The sequence below is a fragment of the Pongo abelii genome, chromosome 4, assembly GCF_028885655.2.
Source record: "Pongo abelii isolate AG06213 chromosome 4, NHGRI_mPonAbe1-v2.0_pri, whole genome shotgun sequence".
Taxonomy (NCBI): Eukaryota; Metazoa; Chordata; class Mammalia; order Primates; family Hominidae; genus Pongo; species Pongo abelii.
The window spans coordinates 130838200-130852039 of NC_071989.2; positions in this window are offsets into that span (position 1 = coordinate 130838200).

The following is a 13840-nucleotide window of genomic DNA, read 5'->3' on the forward strand; positions in this document are numbered from 1 at the left end:
TTAATAACAGTATTAGTAATTTTCGTGGTCTTCAGTTGAGTAGTAGCCGTGCTAGTGTTGATTTTATTACCATGCCTCATGGTATACATATATCATCTTGTATGTATGAAATATCACATGCTAAAAAACAAAACTCAATTTCAAACAAAATCTTACCTAAAACAAAAGATTAGTGGACTTCAAACCAATTCACATATATATGGGCCTAATCCTAACAAAATTTCTGAGTGCCCAGCAGTAGAGAGATGCAATTTAGAGACAACACACAGGACTATTTCAGAGTTTATCTGCAAGTCTTGCTTTAAATTTTCCAATGTTATTTGCCTTTTTCACATCTATCATAGCTTATGAATGAACTTCTGAGGGTAACATTTACTTGACAAAGCTTCCAGGAATTATTTAAAATTGTCATGCTTAAGATATCAACTTAAATTGTACATATCCACATTTGAGATCTCCACAGCATATTCTTTACCTTTCTAAGGGATTTCACAGAGCTTTGCAGGCAAACTCACAGACTAAGGAGACAGACACACTAACAATCCTACAGTTTGTGTGCTGCTAAAATACCCACGGTAGCCCTATTTTAAAAAATATTTGCTATTCCCTTCTACTTCAAAAGAAGTTCACTATATATGCCCTATCTTAATTTCTCAGTAAGATGGGAAACTTTAGAGGTTATCTGTGCTCTCAGCTTTGAACCCTGGTGAAAGTCACTCTTCAAAGTCATGATGAACTATAATAATGAATGCATCTCTATTCACCGTATTTGTAGTTTAAAATACATAACCATTAAAAAGTAAGAAATACGGGAAAGTAAATGTGTATTGGCAATATTTAATTATTTTGCAGCTGATATATTGAAAAATGTTTTATCTGTTTAGTCTGAAACATCAGGAATTGTTTTCATTACATAATTTTTTAAATGCCAAAATGGAAAAAAAAATGTTAAGGTCAAAGTTCTGAAAAAGATCTTAAAAGATCCCGATGGAACCCTATTATTGCAACTGAAGTTTTTTCACCCAATGATTAGAAAATGCCATTCTGAGAGAAATTATTGGTGGTAAAACCACGACGTTACATGTTGACCTAACGGCTATTCCTCAAAGGTAAGTCAAAACGTTCCATGAGCTTCTCTTATTGATTGTTGTTCCCCAGTGCACCTCTGGGAGCACAACAGCAAAGAAATGTTTTGATCGGAGAAAGAGTGACCTTTACATTGGAAGTGTTTTAATGCTGTGATATGCTGAAATAACTAACTGAAAAGATAACAAAGCAGGGAAAAACCTTATTATTTTGTAACCCATGGGGAAATGGGCATTTTTAAACTTTTCTACAAAATCAGAAATCTGATAAAATTCTTGAGGCTAGATCTGAAATGCTGTGTTCCTGATTGGAGTAAGGCTTAATATCCTTACATAAGCAATGAAGAAGCACACACCAACACACTCAAAGGCCTACATACATGCCTTTCTATTGATGTGCGGAAGGGAAGTGCTCACGTGGTGGCAACCAGAGCTGCCAGCTAAGATGTGCCTGCCAGCATGCTCTGCACGTGCACCCATCTTTTCACAGTCTGTACACAAACATTCTTAGGCGGCCGTTGTTATACTCATTTTATAACAAAGGAGTCTAAGCGTCAGACCATTTAAGTAACTTGTCTCAGGTCATACAGTGAGTATGTGGCAGGGTCTGATTCTATGCTATAAGCAGGGTTCTCACCAATGAGAATTACAGGTTGATGATCAGAGCACCTGTAGCTTGCCAAATTTGAAGTGCACCTGATATGAATAATTATTAAGTAGTTCCTTAAGACAGTAAGAACCAGTTTTCTACATTAAACCATTTGCAATGGTAAAAACAGAAGTAAAGACACAGACTCAAGGTTTTTCTATCAGGATTTCTTTTTAGCATGTTGGTTCAAATTTGACTTGCTTTTTCCTTGTTTAGGGGTTTTATCTTCTCTTATGATCAGAAGCATTTATTGATGTCAGTGGCTTGCTCTATTTCTCAACAATTTCACCCAACAGATCTCCATATTTGGATCAATCAGATGGAAAGACACAAATATCACAAAGAGCTCTGGGAAAAAGAAAATTTAATTTATAATTAAAGAACCTGAGTCTCTGTGAGCCTGCTGTCTTCAAAAGCAATTTGACTTGATCGTGCTGTTATAAAGACACATGTGCACGTATGTTTATTGTGACACCATACACAATAGCACAGACTTGGAACCAACCCAAATGTCCATCAATGATAGACTGGATTAAGAAAATGTGGCACATATACACCATTTGCATGTATATTTGATGTTAGCAGCCAGCATGAATCATGGAGAGAGCACAAAATGAAGGCCACGCTGTTCTAATGTTCACTATTAGAGCAAATGTTCTTCCCGTAATCAATGTCTACTTCCTGTATAGGGAGGTAGAGGCGGTCTCCCAGTTCTGGCTTCCTAGGTGCATTCCTAGAAGCTGCTGGGGCATTGGAATATGTCCTGGAACATTACCTTCTTTGGCTATGGTCCTCAGATGGTAGACCACAATGCCCACACTCTGTAACACAACCCCACCCAAGCCATTTTCTTTTCCTTCTTTCTACTGCTCCACTACTGCCAGATGCTGAACGTATGAGCCCACCTTTGTCATTTCCCACCTCTTCCCCCTGCCTCCCATGGAAGGGTACACAGTGGTCATTACACAGCCCTTCACTGTCCAGCACCCAGTTGGCAAGTCATTCTCAGTTCTTTGGCTCACAATGCAAAGGAAGAAAAATATGCTGCTATCAGATCCTTCAAACTAAGGTGTGGGTGGCACTCCTCACCAGAACTGCAGCACACCTACTCTGTGTCAATAAGGGGACAAATGTTGTGAATGGTATTGTGCCTAAAAAATTAGTTTTCTTGTCCTGAATAAGGAGGCGATCCTTTTCAATTGAGCTTCAAAAGAAAACATAACTAGCAGTGAGAAGGGGACATTAGCAACCTTAGCAGCCAATGATGAAAATGAAACTAGTAATAACCAAAGCTATTTGAGCATTTAAACAGGGTCACAAACAATTATAAACCTATTATATAATTAATAGGTATATAATATACCTATAATATATGTATAATATATCTATAATTATATACCTATTATATATAATATACAGGTATTATAGGTATATTATATTATATATAATTGCATTGAATACTGAAAACAAACCCATGAGGTAAGTACTATTGCTCATATTTTATAAACAAGGAAACCAAGGATAAGAGATATTAAGTAAGTTGCCCAAGGTCACACAGCTTTTTTTTTTTTTTTAATATACTTTAAGTTCTAGGGTACATGTGCACAACGTGCAGCTTTGTTACATATATATATACATGTGCCATGTTGGTGTGCTGCACCCATTAACTCGTCATTTACATTAGGTATATCTCCTAATGCTATCCCTCCCCTCTCCCTCCACCCAGTGTGTGATGTTCCCCTTCCTGTGTCCAAGAGTTCTCATTGTTCAATTCCCACCTATGAGTGAGAACATATGGTGTTTCTTTTTTTGCCCTTGTGAGAGTTTGCTGAGAATGATGGTTTCCAGCTTCATCCATGTCCCTACAAAGGACATGAACTCATCATTTTTTATGGCTGCATAGTATTCCATGGTGTATATGTGCCACATTTTCTTAATCCAGTCTATCATTGATGGACATTTGGGTTGGTTCCAAGTCTGTGCTATTGTGAATAGTGTCACAATAAACATACGTGTGCATGTGTCTTTATAGCAACATGGTTTATAATCCTTTCGGTATATACCCAGTAATGGGATGGCTGGGTCAAATGGTATTTCTAGTTCTAGATCCCTGAGGAATCGCCACACTGACTTCCACAATGGTTGAACTTCTTTACAGTCCCACCAACAGTGTAAAAGTGTTCCTATTTCTCCACATCCTCTCCAGCACCTGTTGTTTCCTGACTTTTTAATGATTGCCATTCTAACTGGTGTGAGACGGTATCTCATTGTGGTTTTGATTTGCATTTCTCTGATGGCCAGTGATGATGAGCATTTTTTCATGTGTCTCTTGGCTGCATAAATGTCTTCTTTTGAGAAGTGTCTGTTCATATCCTTCACCCACTTGTTGATGGGGTTGTTTGTTTTTTTCTTGTAAATTTGTTTGAGTTCTTGTAGATTCTGGATATTAGCCCTTTGTCAGATGAGTAGATTGCAAAAATTTTCTCCCATTCTGTAGGTTGCCTGTTCACTCTGATGGTAGTTTCTTTTGCTGTGCAGAAGCCCTTTAGTTTAATGAGATCCCATTTGTCAATTTTGGCTTTTGTTGTCATTGCTTTTGGTGTTTTAGACATGAAGTCTTTGCCCATGCCTATGTCCTGAATGGTATTGCCTAGGTTTTCTTCTAGGGTTTTTATGGTTTTATGTCTAACATGTAAGTCTTTAATCCACCTTGAATTAATTTTTGTATAAGGTGTAAGGAAGGGATCCAGTTTCAGCTTTCTACATATGGCTAGCCAGTTTTCCCAGCACCATTTATGAAATAGGGAATCCTTTCCCCATTTCTTGTTTTTGTCAGGTTTGTCAAAGATCAGATGGTTGTAGATGTGTGGTATTATTTCTGAGGGCTCTGTTCTGTTCCATTGGTCTATATCTCTGTTTTGGTATCAGTACCATGCTGTTTTGGTTACTGTAGCCTTGTAGTATAGTTTGAAGTCAGGTAGCGTGATGCCTCCAGCTTTCTTCTTTTGGCTTAGGATTGACTTGGCAATGTGGGCTCTTTTTTGATTCCATATGAACTTTAAAGTAGTTTTTTCCAATTCTGCGAAGAAAGTCATGGGTAGCTTGATGGGGATGGCATCGAATCTATAAATTACCTTGGGCACTACGGCCATTTTCATGATATTGATTCTTCCTACCCATGAGCATCAAATGTTCTTCCATTTGTTTGTGTCCTCTTTTATTTCATTGAGCAGTGGTTTGTAGTTTTCCTTGAAGAGGTCCTTCACGTCCCTTGTAAGTTGGATTCCTAGGTATTTTATTCTCTTTGAAGCAATTGTGAATGGGAGTTCACTCATGATTCGGCTCTCTGTCTGTTATTGGTGTATAAGAATGCTTGTGATTTTTACACATTGATTTTGTATCCTGAGACTTTGCTGAAGTTGCTTATCATCTTAAGGAGATTTGGGGCTGAGACAATGGAGTTTTCTAGATATACAATCATGTCATCTGCAAACAGGGACAATTTGACTTCCTCTTTTCCTAATTGAATACCCTTTATTTCTTTCTCCTGCCTGATTGCCCTGGCCAGCACTTCCAACACTACGTTGAATAGGAGTGGTGAGAGAGGGCATCCCTGTCTTGTGCTGGTTTTCAAAGGGAATGCTTCCAGTTTTTGCCTATTCAGTATGATATTGGCTGTGGGTTTGTCATAAATAGCTCTTATTATTTTGAAATATGTTCCATCAATACCTAATTTACTTAGAGGTTTTAGCATGAAGGGCTGTTGAATTTTGTCAAAGGCCTTTTCTGCATCTATTGAGATAATCACGTGGTTTTTGTCTTTGGTTCTGTTTATATAGCGGATTACGTTTATTGGTTTGCGTATGCTGAACCAGCCTTGCATCCCAGGGATGAAGCCCACATGATCATGGTGGACAAGCTTTTTGATGTGCTGCTGGATTCGGTTTGCCAGTATTTTATTGAGGATTTTTGCATCAATGTTCGAACTTCCTTCTTTAGCTCAGAGAAGTTTGATCATCTGAAGCCTTCTTCTCTCAACTCGTCAAAGTCACTCTCTGTCCAGCTTTGTTCCATTGCTGGCAAAGAGCTGCATTCCTTTGGAGGGGGAGAGGTGCTCTGATTTTTAGAATGTTCAGCTTTTCTGCTCTGTTTTTTCCCCATCTTTGTGGTTTTATCTACCTTTGGTCTTTGATGATGGTGATGTATAGATGGGGTTTTGGTGTGGATGTCCTTTTTCTTTGTTAGTTTTCCTTCTAACAGTCAGGACCCTCAGCTGCAGGTCTGTTGGAGTTTTCTGGAGGTCCACTTCGGACCGTTTGCCTGGATATCAACAGTGGAGGCTGCAGAACAGCGAATATTGCTGAACAGCAAATGTTGCTGCCTGATCGTTCCTCTGGAAGCTTCGTCTCAGAGGGGTGCCCAGCCGTGTGAGGTGTCAGTCTGCCCCTACTGGGGGATGCCTCCCAGTTAGGCTACTTGGGGTCAGGGACCCACTTGAGGAGGCAGTCTGTCCATTCTCAGATCTCAAAGTCCATGCTGGGAGAACCACTACTCTCTTCAAAGCTGTTAGACAGGGACATTTAAGTCTGCAGAGGTTTCTGCTGCCTTTTGTTTGGCTATGCCCTGCCCCCAGAGGTGGAGTCTACAGAGGCAGGCAGACCTCCTTGAGCTGCGGTGGGATCCACCCAGTTCGAGCTTCCTGGCTGCTTTGTTTACCTACTCAAGCCTCAGCAATGGCAGGTTTTCCCTCCCCTAGCCTCGCTGCCGCCTTGCAGTTCAATCTCAGACTGCTGTGCTAGCAATGAGCAAGGCTCTGTGGTCATAGGGCCCTCCGAACCAGGCGTGGGATATAATCTCCTGGTTTCATTTGCTAAGACTGTTGGAAAAGCGCAGTATTAGGGTGGGAGTGACCCAATTTTCCAGGTTCCATCTGTCACAGCTTCCCTTGGCTAGGAAAGGGAATTCCCTGACCCCTTGCACTTCCCGGGTGAGGTGATGCTTTGCCCTGCTTCAGCTCATGCTTGCTGGGCTGCACCCACTGTCCTCAGTTGGAAATGCAGAAATAACCCATCTTCTGCGTTTCTCACAGTGGGAGCTGTAGACTGGAGCTGTTCCTATTCAGCCATCTTCGGTCACACAGCTTTTATCAAAAAGAGTCAAGGGCCATTCCAGCAGTCTGTCCTCAATAACTATGTTCTCAGCCATTCCAATTCCTTTTAAAATTACCTAGCACCATCTTTAGGAAATAACATTGAATGCTTTGTAGAAATAGAAAACCTGGAGGAAATACAACAGGAATATAATATTTTTGACTATGAACTATGTCTTATTCAACTTTATATCATCCTTTCCTATTGTAGTGCTTGTTATTATCCATATACTATATTTAAAGCACACTAAAAATACTTGTCCCAAAGACAGTCAAAGATGACTTTCTAGAGGAAGCAATGCCCAAACTAAGTCTTAAGAGAGATTTAATATTCAGTCAGGCAAAGCTTTTACAAATTTAAACTAGTATTCAGGATTAGTGAAAAATAGCATTTCTTTGCAAGATGAAAACTAAGAAAGTGAAAGAAATGAGGCTATAGAACATCACAATAACAAGAATCTCTCTGCTGAGCACAGTGGGTCTCAAGGGGGGCAATCTTCATTGTAAATATGGCTAATGGAGCCTTCCCATTTTCTGGGCAAGTCAGCTTGAGTTCACACTTAAAAAAAATAAACACCAGGTACAGTGGCTCACACCTGTAATCTTAGCACTTTGGGAGGCCAAACTGGACAGATTGCTTGAGCCCGGAGTTCAAGACCAGCCTGGGCAACATAGGGAGACCTTGTCTCTACAAAAAATACATTAAAGAAAAAAACTAGGCAGGCATGGTGGCATGTGACTACAGTTCTGGCTACTTGGAAGGCTGAGGTGGGAGAATATATTTGTCCATTTTCACACTGTTATAAAGAAACTACCCAGGACTGGGTAATTTATAAAGGAAAGAGATTTTATTGACTCACAGTTCCACATGGCTAAGGAGGCCTCAGGAAACTTATAATCATGGCAGAAGGGGAAGTAGGCACATCTTACATGGCAGCAGGTGAGAAAGAGAGTGAAAAGCCCAGGGAAACTGCTATTTATAAAACCATCAGATCTCGTGAGAACTCCCTCACTATCATGAGAACAGCATTGAGGAAATCACCCCCATGATCCAATCAATCACCTCCCACCAGATCTCTCCCTCAACACCTGGGGATTACAATTCAAAATAAGATTTGGTTGGGGACGCAGAGCCTTACCACATCATTCTGCCCCTGGACCCTCACAAATCTCATGTCCCTTTCACATTTCAAAACCAATCATGCCTTCCCAACAGTCCCTCAAAGTATTAATTCATTCCAGAATTAACCCAAAAGTCCAAATTCAAAGTCTCATCTGAGACAAGGCAAGTCGCTTCCACCTATGAGCCTGTAAAATCAAAAGCAAGTTAGTTACTTCCAAGATACAATGAAGGTACAGGCATTGGATAAGTGCTCCCATTTATAATAGGATAAATTGGCCAAAGTAAAGGGGCTATAGGCCCCATGCAAGTCTGAAATCCAGCTCATGCATCATAAAATCCTAAAGCTCCTAAACAATCTCCTTTGACTCCATGTCTCACATCCAGGGAATGATGATGCAAGGGGAGGGCTCCCATGGCCTTGGGCAGCTCCACCTGTATTAGTCTGTTTTCACGCTTCTGATAAAGACATGCCCAAGACTGGGTAATTTATAAAGAAAAAGAGGTTTAACGCACTTACAGTTCCACTTGGCTGGGGAGGCCTCACAATCATGGTGAAAGGTAAAAGGCACATCTTACATGGTGGCAGGTAAGAGAGAATGAGAGCCAAGTGGAAGGGGTTTCCCTTATAAAACCATCAGATCTCATATGACTTATTCACTACCACAGAAAAGCATGAGGTAAATCACTCTCATGATTCAATTAACTCCCACCAGGTCCCTCCCACAACATGTGGGAATTACAGGAGCTACAATTCAAGAAAAGATTTGAGTGAGAACACAGCCAAACCATATCCACACCCCTGTGGCTTTGCAGGGTAAAGCCCCTCTCCTGGCTGCTTTCACAGCTGGCATTGAATGTCTGTGGCTTTTCCAAGAGCATGGTGAAAGCTGTCAGTGGATCTGCCATTCTGGGGTCTGGAGGATGGTAGCCCTCCTCTCACAGCTGCACTTGGCAGTGTCCCAGTGGGGACTCTTTGTGGGGGCTCTGACCCCATATTTCCCTTCCACACTGCCCTAGCAGAGGTTCTCCATGAGGGCTCTGGCCCTGTGGTAAACTTCTGCTCGGACATCCAGGCATTTCCAGACATCCTCTGACTACAGGCAGAGGTTCCCAAACCTCAGTTCTTGAATGCTGTGCACTTGCAGGCCCAACATCATGTGGAATACACCAAGGCTTGGGGCCTGCACCTCTGAATCAATGGGCCAAGCTGTATCTTGGCCCCTTTTAGCATGACTGAAGCTGGAGTATCTGGGAAAGAAAGCATCAAGTCCTGAGGCTGCACAGAGCAGGGGGATCCTGGGCCCAGCCTATGAAACCATTTTTCCCTCCTCAGCCTCCAGGCCTGTGATAGAAAGGGCTGCTGCCAAGATCTCTGACATACCCTGGAGACATTTTTCTCATTGTCATGGTGATTAACACTTGACTTTTTGTAACTTACGCAAATTTCTGCAACTGGCTTGAATTTCTCCCCAGAAAATGTTGTTTTTTTTTTCCTGTCACATCATCAGGCTGCAAATTTTCCAAACTGTTATGCTATGCTTCCCTTCTCAACATAAGTTCCAATTTCAGATTATCTCTCTCAAGTTCAAAGTTCCACAGATCTTTAGGGCAGGGGCAAAATGCCAACAGTCTCTTTACTAAAGCATTGCAAAAGTGACCTTTGCTCCAGTTCCCAATAAGTTCTTCTTCTCCATCTGAGATCACCTCAGCCTGGACTTCATTGTCCATATCACTGTCAGCATTTTGGTCAAAACCATTCAACAAGTCTCTAGGAAATTCCAGACTTTCCCACATCTCCCTGTCTTCTTCTGAGCCGTCAAACTGCTCCAACCTCTGCCTGTTACCAAGTTCCGAAGTCACTTCCACATTTTCAGGTATCTTTATAGTAGCACCCCACTATCTCATTATCAATTTACGCTATTAGTCCTTTCTCATGCTGCTATGAATAAATATCTGAGACTAGGTAATTTATAAAGGAAAGAGGTGTTTTTGATTCACCATTCCCCGTGGCTGGGGAGGCCTCAGGAAACTTACAACATGGCAGAAGGGGAAGCAGGCACATCTTACGTGGCAGCAGGCAAGAGAGAGAGTGAAAAGCCCAGGGGAAACTTCCATTTATAAAACCATCAGATCTTGTGAGAACTCCCTAACTATCATGAAAACAGTCCGGGGGAAACTGTCCCCATGATCCAATCACCTACCACCAAGTCTCTCTCTCAACACCTGGGAATTATAATTTAAGATGGGATTTGGGCAGGGACACAAATCCTAACCATATCAGAGGATCACCTGAGTCCAGGAAAGTCAAGTCTGCAGCATCATGATCACACCACTGCACTCCAGCCTGGGCAAGAGAGTGAGATCTTGCCTCAAAAAAAAAAAAAACAAAATAAGTAAAAAAAAAATAAACAAATAAGCAAGTGATAGGAAATGTTTGTCAGTCTCACAGTCTTGAAAGGTCTAGTCCTTGTTGGGTCCTGATTAAACAAAATCTGTTCTTTCCAGAGCCACATTCAATTTGGCCCTACAGTGACCCAATGATAAAAACAAGTCCTGCTAGACAGAAGGTCACTTTTTCTAAGTCTTAGCACATATTAATGTAAAAAATCTGGCTACCTGAGCAGATAAGATTGCATACAGGCAAGATTCTTTTTTGCTGTAGTTATAATTATTATTATTTACCACAAAATGGCATAATTGTTTTTAAAAGTTTCCTTTTGTAGGTATGTAAAAAGGATATATGTATTTGTATACTTTTTTTAAAAAATGTACTTCTTCTCTCTCCTCAAGAAAACACTTGTGTACTATATTGATGCTAGATATTTTCTAAAACATGCACACACCACATCAGTCTTTTGGTTGTTGCAGTGCTTTAAAGAAGTTCCTTGCATCTGGATTTCTTAGCCAGCCACTTAGACAAAGTCTGTGGGGAAGCAAACTGAAAACTTATGAAAGTCTATGAGTTGTATTTTGAAGTGCCAAAACCAAGGTGCCAAAAATACTTACTAAAACAAATACTGTGCCAAAAATACACACAAATTAAATTTAAGTTATAGAGAGTAACTCAGCAAGACACTTAAAGTAGAGTTTCCAGTGGCTCATGGGTCTCAAATTACAGGCAGGCAGTAATGTGAGATTAGACATATTTTCTTTTCTAGTTTTCTGTTCAACATTGCTGTTTTATGAGCCCAGTAATATGTACTGGGGACTATAAAAATTTTGGTGATAATGAAATGAGAAAATAAAGTATGTGGGAACTACATTGGCTTGTCTTATACGAAGATGGTCTACTAGGCCAGCATTTGTAGAAGGCATGAAATATCCCTCAAGAGCTCCCTGTTAATAAGCTATCATGACTGTTATTGCCACCTCAGCCACTCAACTATGACAGAAGACCAGACTTCACTTGAGCATCTATGCCCAGAGTTTATGGCCTTGCCTTGGAAGTCCTCAACCTGGCTCAAGTCTACTCTGACTGCTGTGTACCTGAAGTAGAAAGAAGAAAGCCACTCAGTTTATATCTAATATCAATACCTCTAAAGTTGATATCAGTTAACAAAAATCTCCCAAACATAAAGCCCTGCTGCTATTCTCAGCTCCAGCCTGCAAGGAGACTTCTGGTGAACTGTGAAAGTTCCTAGAAGAACTTTGAAATTTAGTTCCTCTGAGCTTCATCGCCAACTAAAGACTTTAACCTCCAGTTTGTTGAGTGATTTTAGAGTAACCATCTTTTAGCTGGAGTTTATGGTCCTGGGAGATCAATGGTTGGCTTTAAGTGGGTCTATGAACTCCTGAAAATATAAGCAACATGTGCAGGCATGCATGTGCACTCATGCACATGCAATTTTCTGGGAATTCTCAAAGGAATCTATGTTCAAGAAATTTGTAAGATCTGTGGATCTCTAGACTCTAGCATAATTCATTTTGTTCAAGAATCCTGGAAGGTCATTGAGTATTGAGTAATCATCTAGCACATTATGCATTAGGGAGAGTAATTGCATTCAGATAATTCTCAGAAGTTAAGGATATATATATATAATAGCCAGATCAACACCAAAACTACTGTCAAGACCTATACCTAAAATACAACAGCATACCAGGAATTACTAGGCTAATTTCTGTGGCACTTCCACTGATATTAGAAATGAGGTAGAGAGTAAACAAATTTGTTGAATTTCTCATCTGGTTTCCACCTACTTATGCTGGGTAAAACATTAATGGGCAGTGGTCACCTCCCAAACTCTTCTTTACGAAGGATGTAAATTCTTCACAAAGGATGTAAATAATCATCATCCTAAAACATAGATCCAACAGAATGATATACCCCTCTTGAAAATGTGCAATCATGTATCCCTGACGTCTGCAATGAGAAGCCGAGCCCACGGCTCAAGGTGCTTCATGGTCTGTTTCTGCCATTTCTTCAGCCAGATCTCTCATCACTTCCAATCTGACACCCAGTTATGTCAGACCAAAATATTTAATGCATTTATAGTACCATGCCCTGTGATTCTGTACACAGCACAGCTCTCCTTGAAAGGCCCTTCACCTCATAAACTTCCACTCATTCTTTAAGACACAACATAGGAAGGTTTACTTGAATTTTCTCATAGAGTGACCCTTCCCTTGTACCTCAACTTCTATCTGCCCCATATGCTCTCATCATACTGCACTGTATAGACACCTGCCTCCCTATTAAATTGTGAGCTCCTTGAATTCAAAAACTGTTATTCATCCATTGGTCCCCATTGTCTGGTACACGAGTGGGGACCATTCAATATTAGGTGAATTGAATATTCTGTGGGTCTAGGCAAACAAGGGATAGAGGCCAAAGGGCCAAGTAGCATGAGAATGAACAAGTCGTTTAAGTGGGTGACACAGACCAGTATTTCAGTCTCTGATTCTGGGACAGAGGGTGTTTATAATCCTCCCTAACTATATGATTTCCTAATACGGGATGATGAGCATAGGATGGAAAAATGGCAGGACACTTGGGTGGGTGTTTGCATCTATGAAGTACTGGTATCGTCCAGGTGAACTGCAGGTACAAAAACTGGATGTCTGAAAACTTCCTTTAGTATACGTATTAAGGACAGCATCCTTTCCTTATTTTCAAACTTACACTTTCACCTCCCTTTCCCATCTTAGTAAGCATTATTTTGGACCCCAACATAGTTTGAGTACCAGAAGGAGGGAGAGTAAAAAGGGGAGCATAGAAGTTCTTTCTTGACTGTCCCATTTGTAAGGTGGTTTCATAGTCTCTGAAGATCTGCCCCATGCATATTTAAAGATGACCTCTACTCTCTTGGGCATTTCATGTCTTCTCTTGCAGTCCCCACTGGGAGCTCGTTACTGTACTGCTGGGCTGCAGGGGATGCATCTCCCTCTGGTTGCTGCTCAGCCTCCATCCCTATTTTTTCAGCATTTCATCCCACACAGACTACTGTGATCCCATGGCCTTTCCAGACAGTATTTTTTTATTTTATTTTTTAACTGATAAAAAGTGTATGTATTAATGATGTACAACATGATGTTTTGATATATTTATGCCTTGTGGAATGGCTCAATCAAACTATTTTTGTGGGGAGAACATTTAAAATCTACTGTCATCAGTTTTCAAGTATACAATGCAGTGTTATTGACTGTGGTCAACACGCTGCTTAGTAGCTCTTCTAAATTTATTTCTCCTGTCTAACTGAGGTTTTTATATCTTTGACCAGCATCTCTCCAGTGCTCACCCCTGACCCCATCCCCACCCAGCCCTTGGTATCCAGCATTCTACTCTCCCAGGCAGAACTCTTTTTTTTTTTTCAAGACAGAATCTCGCTCTGTCACAA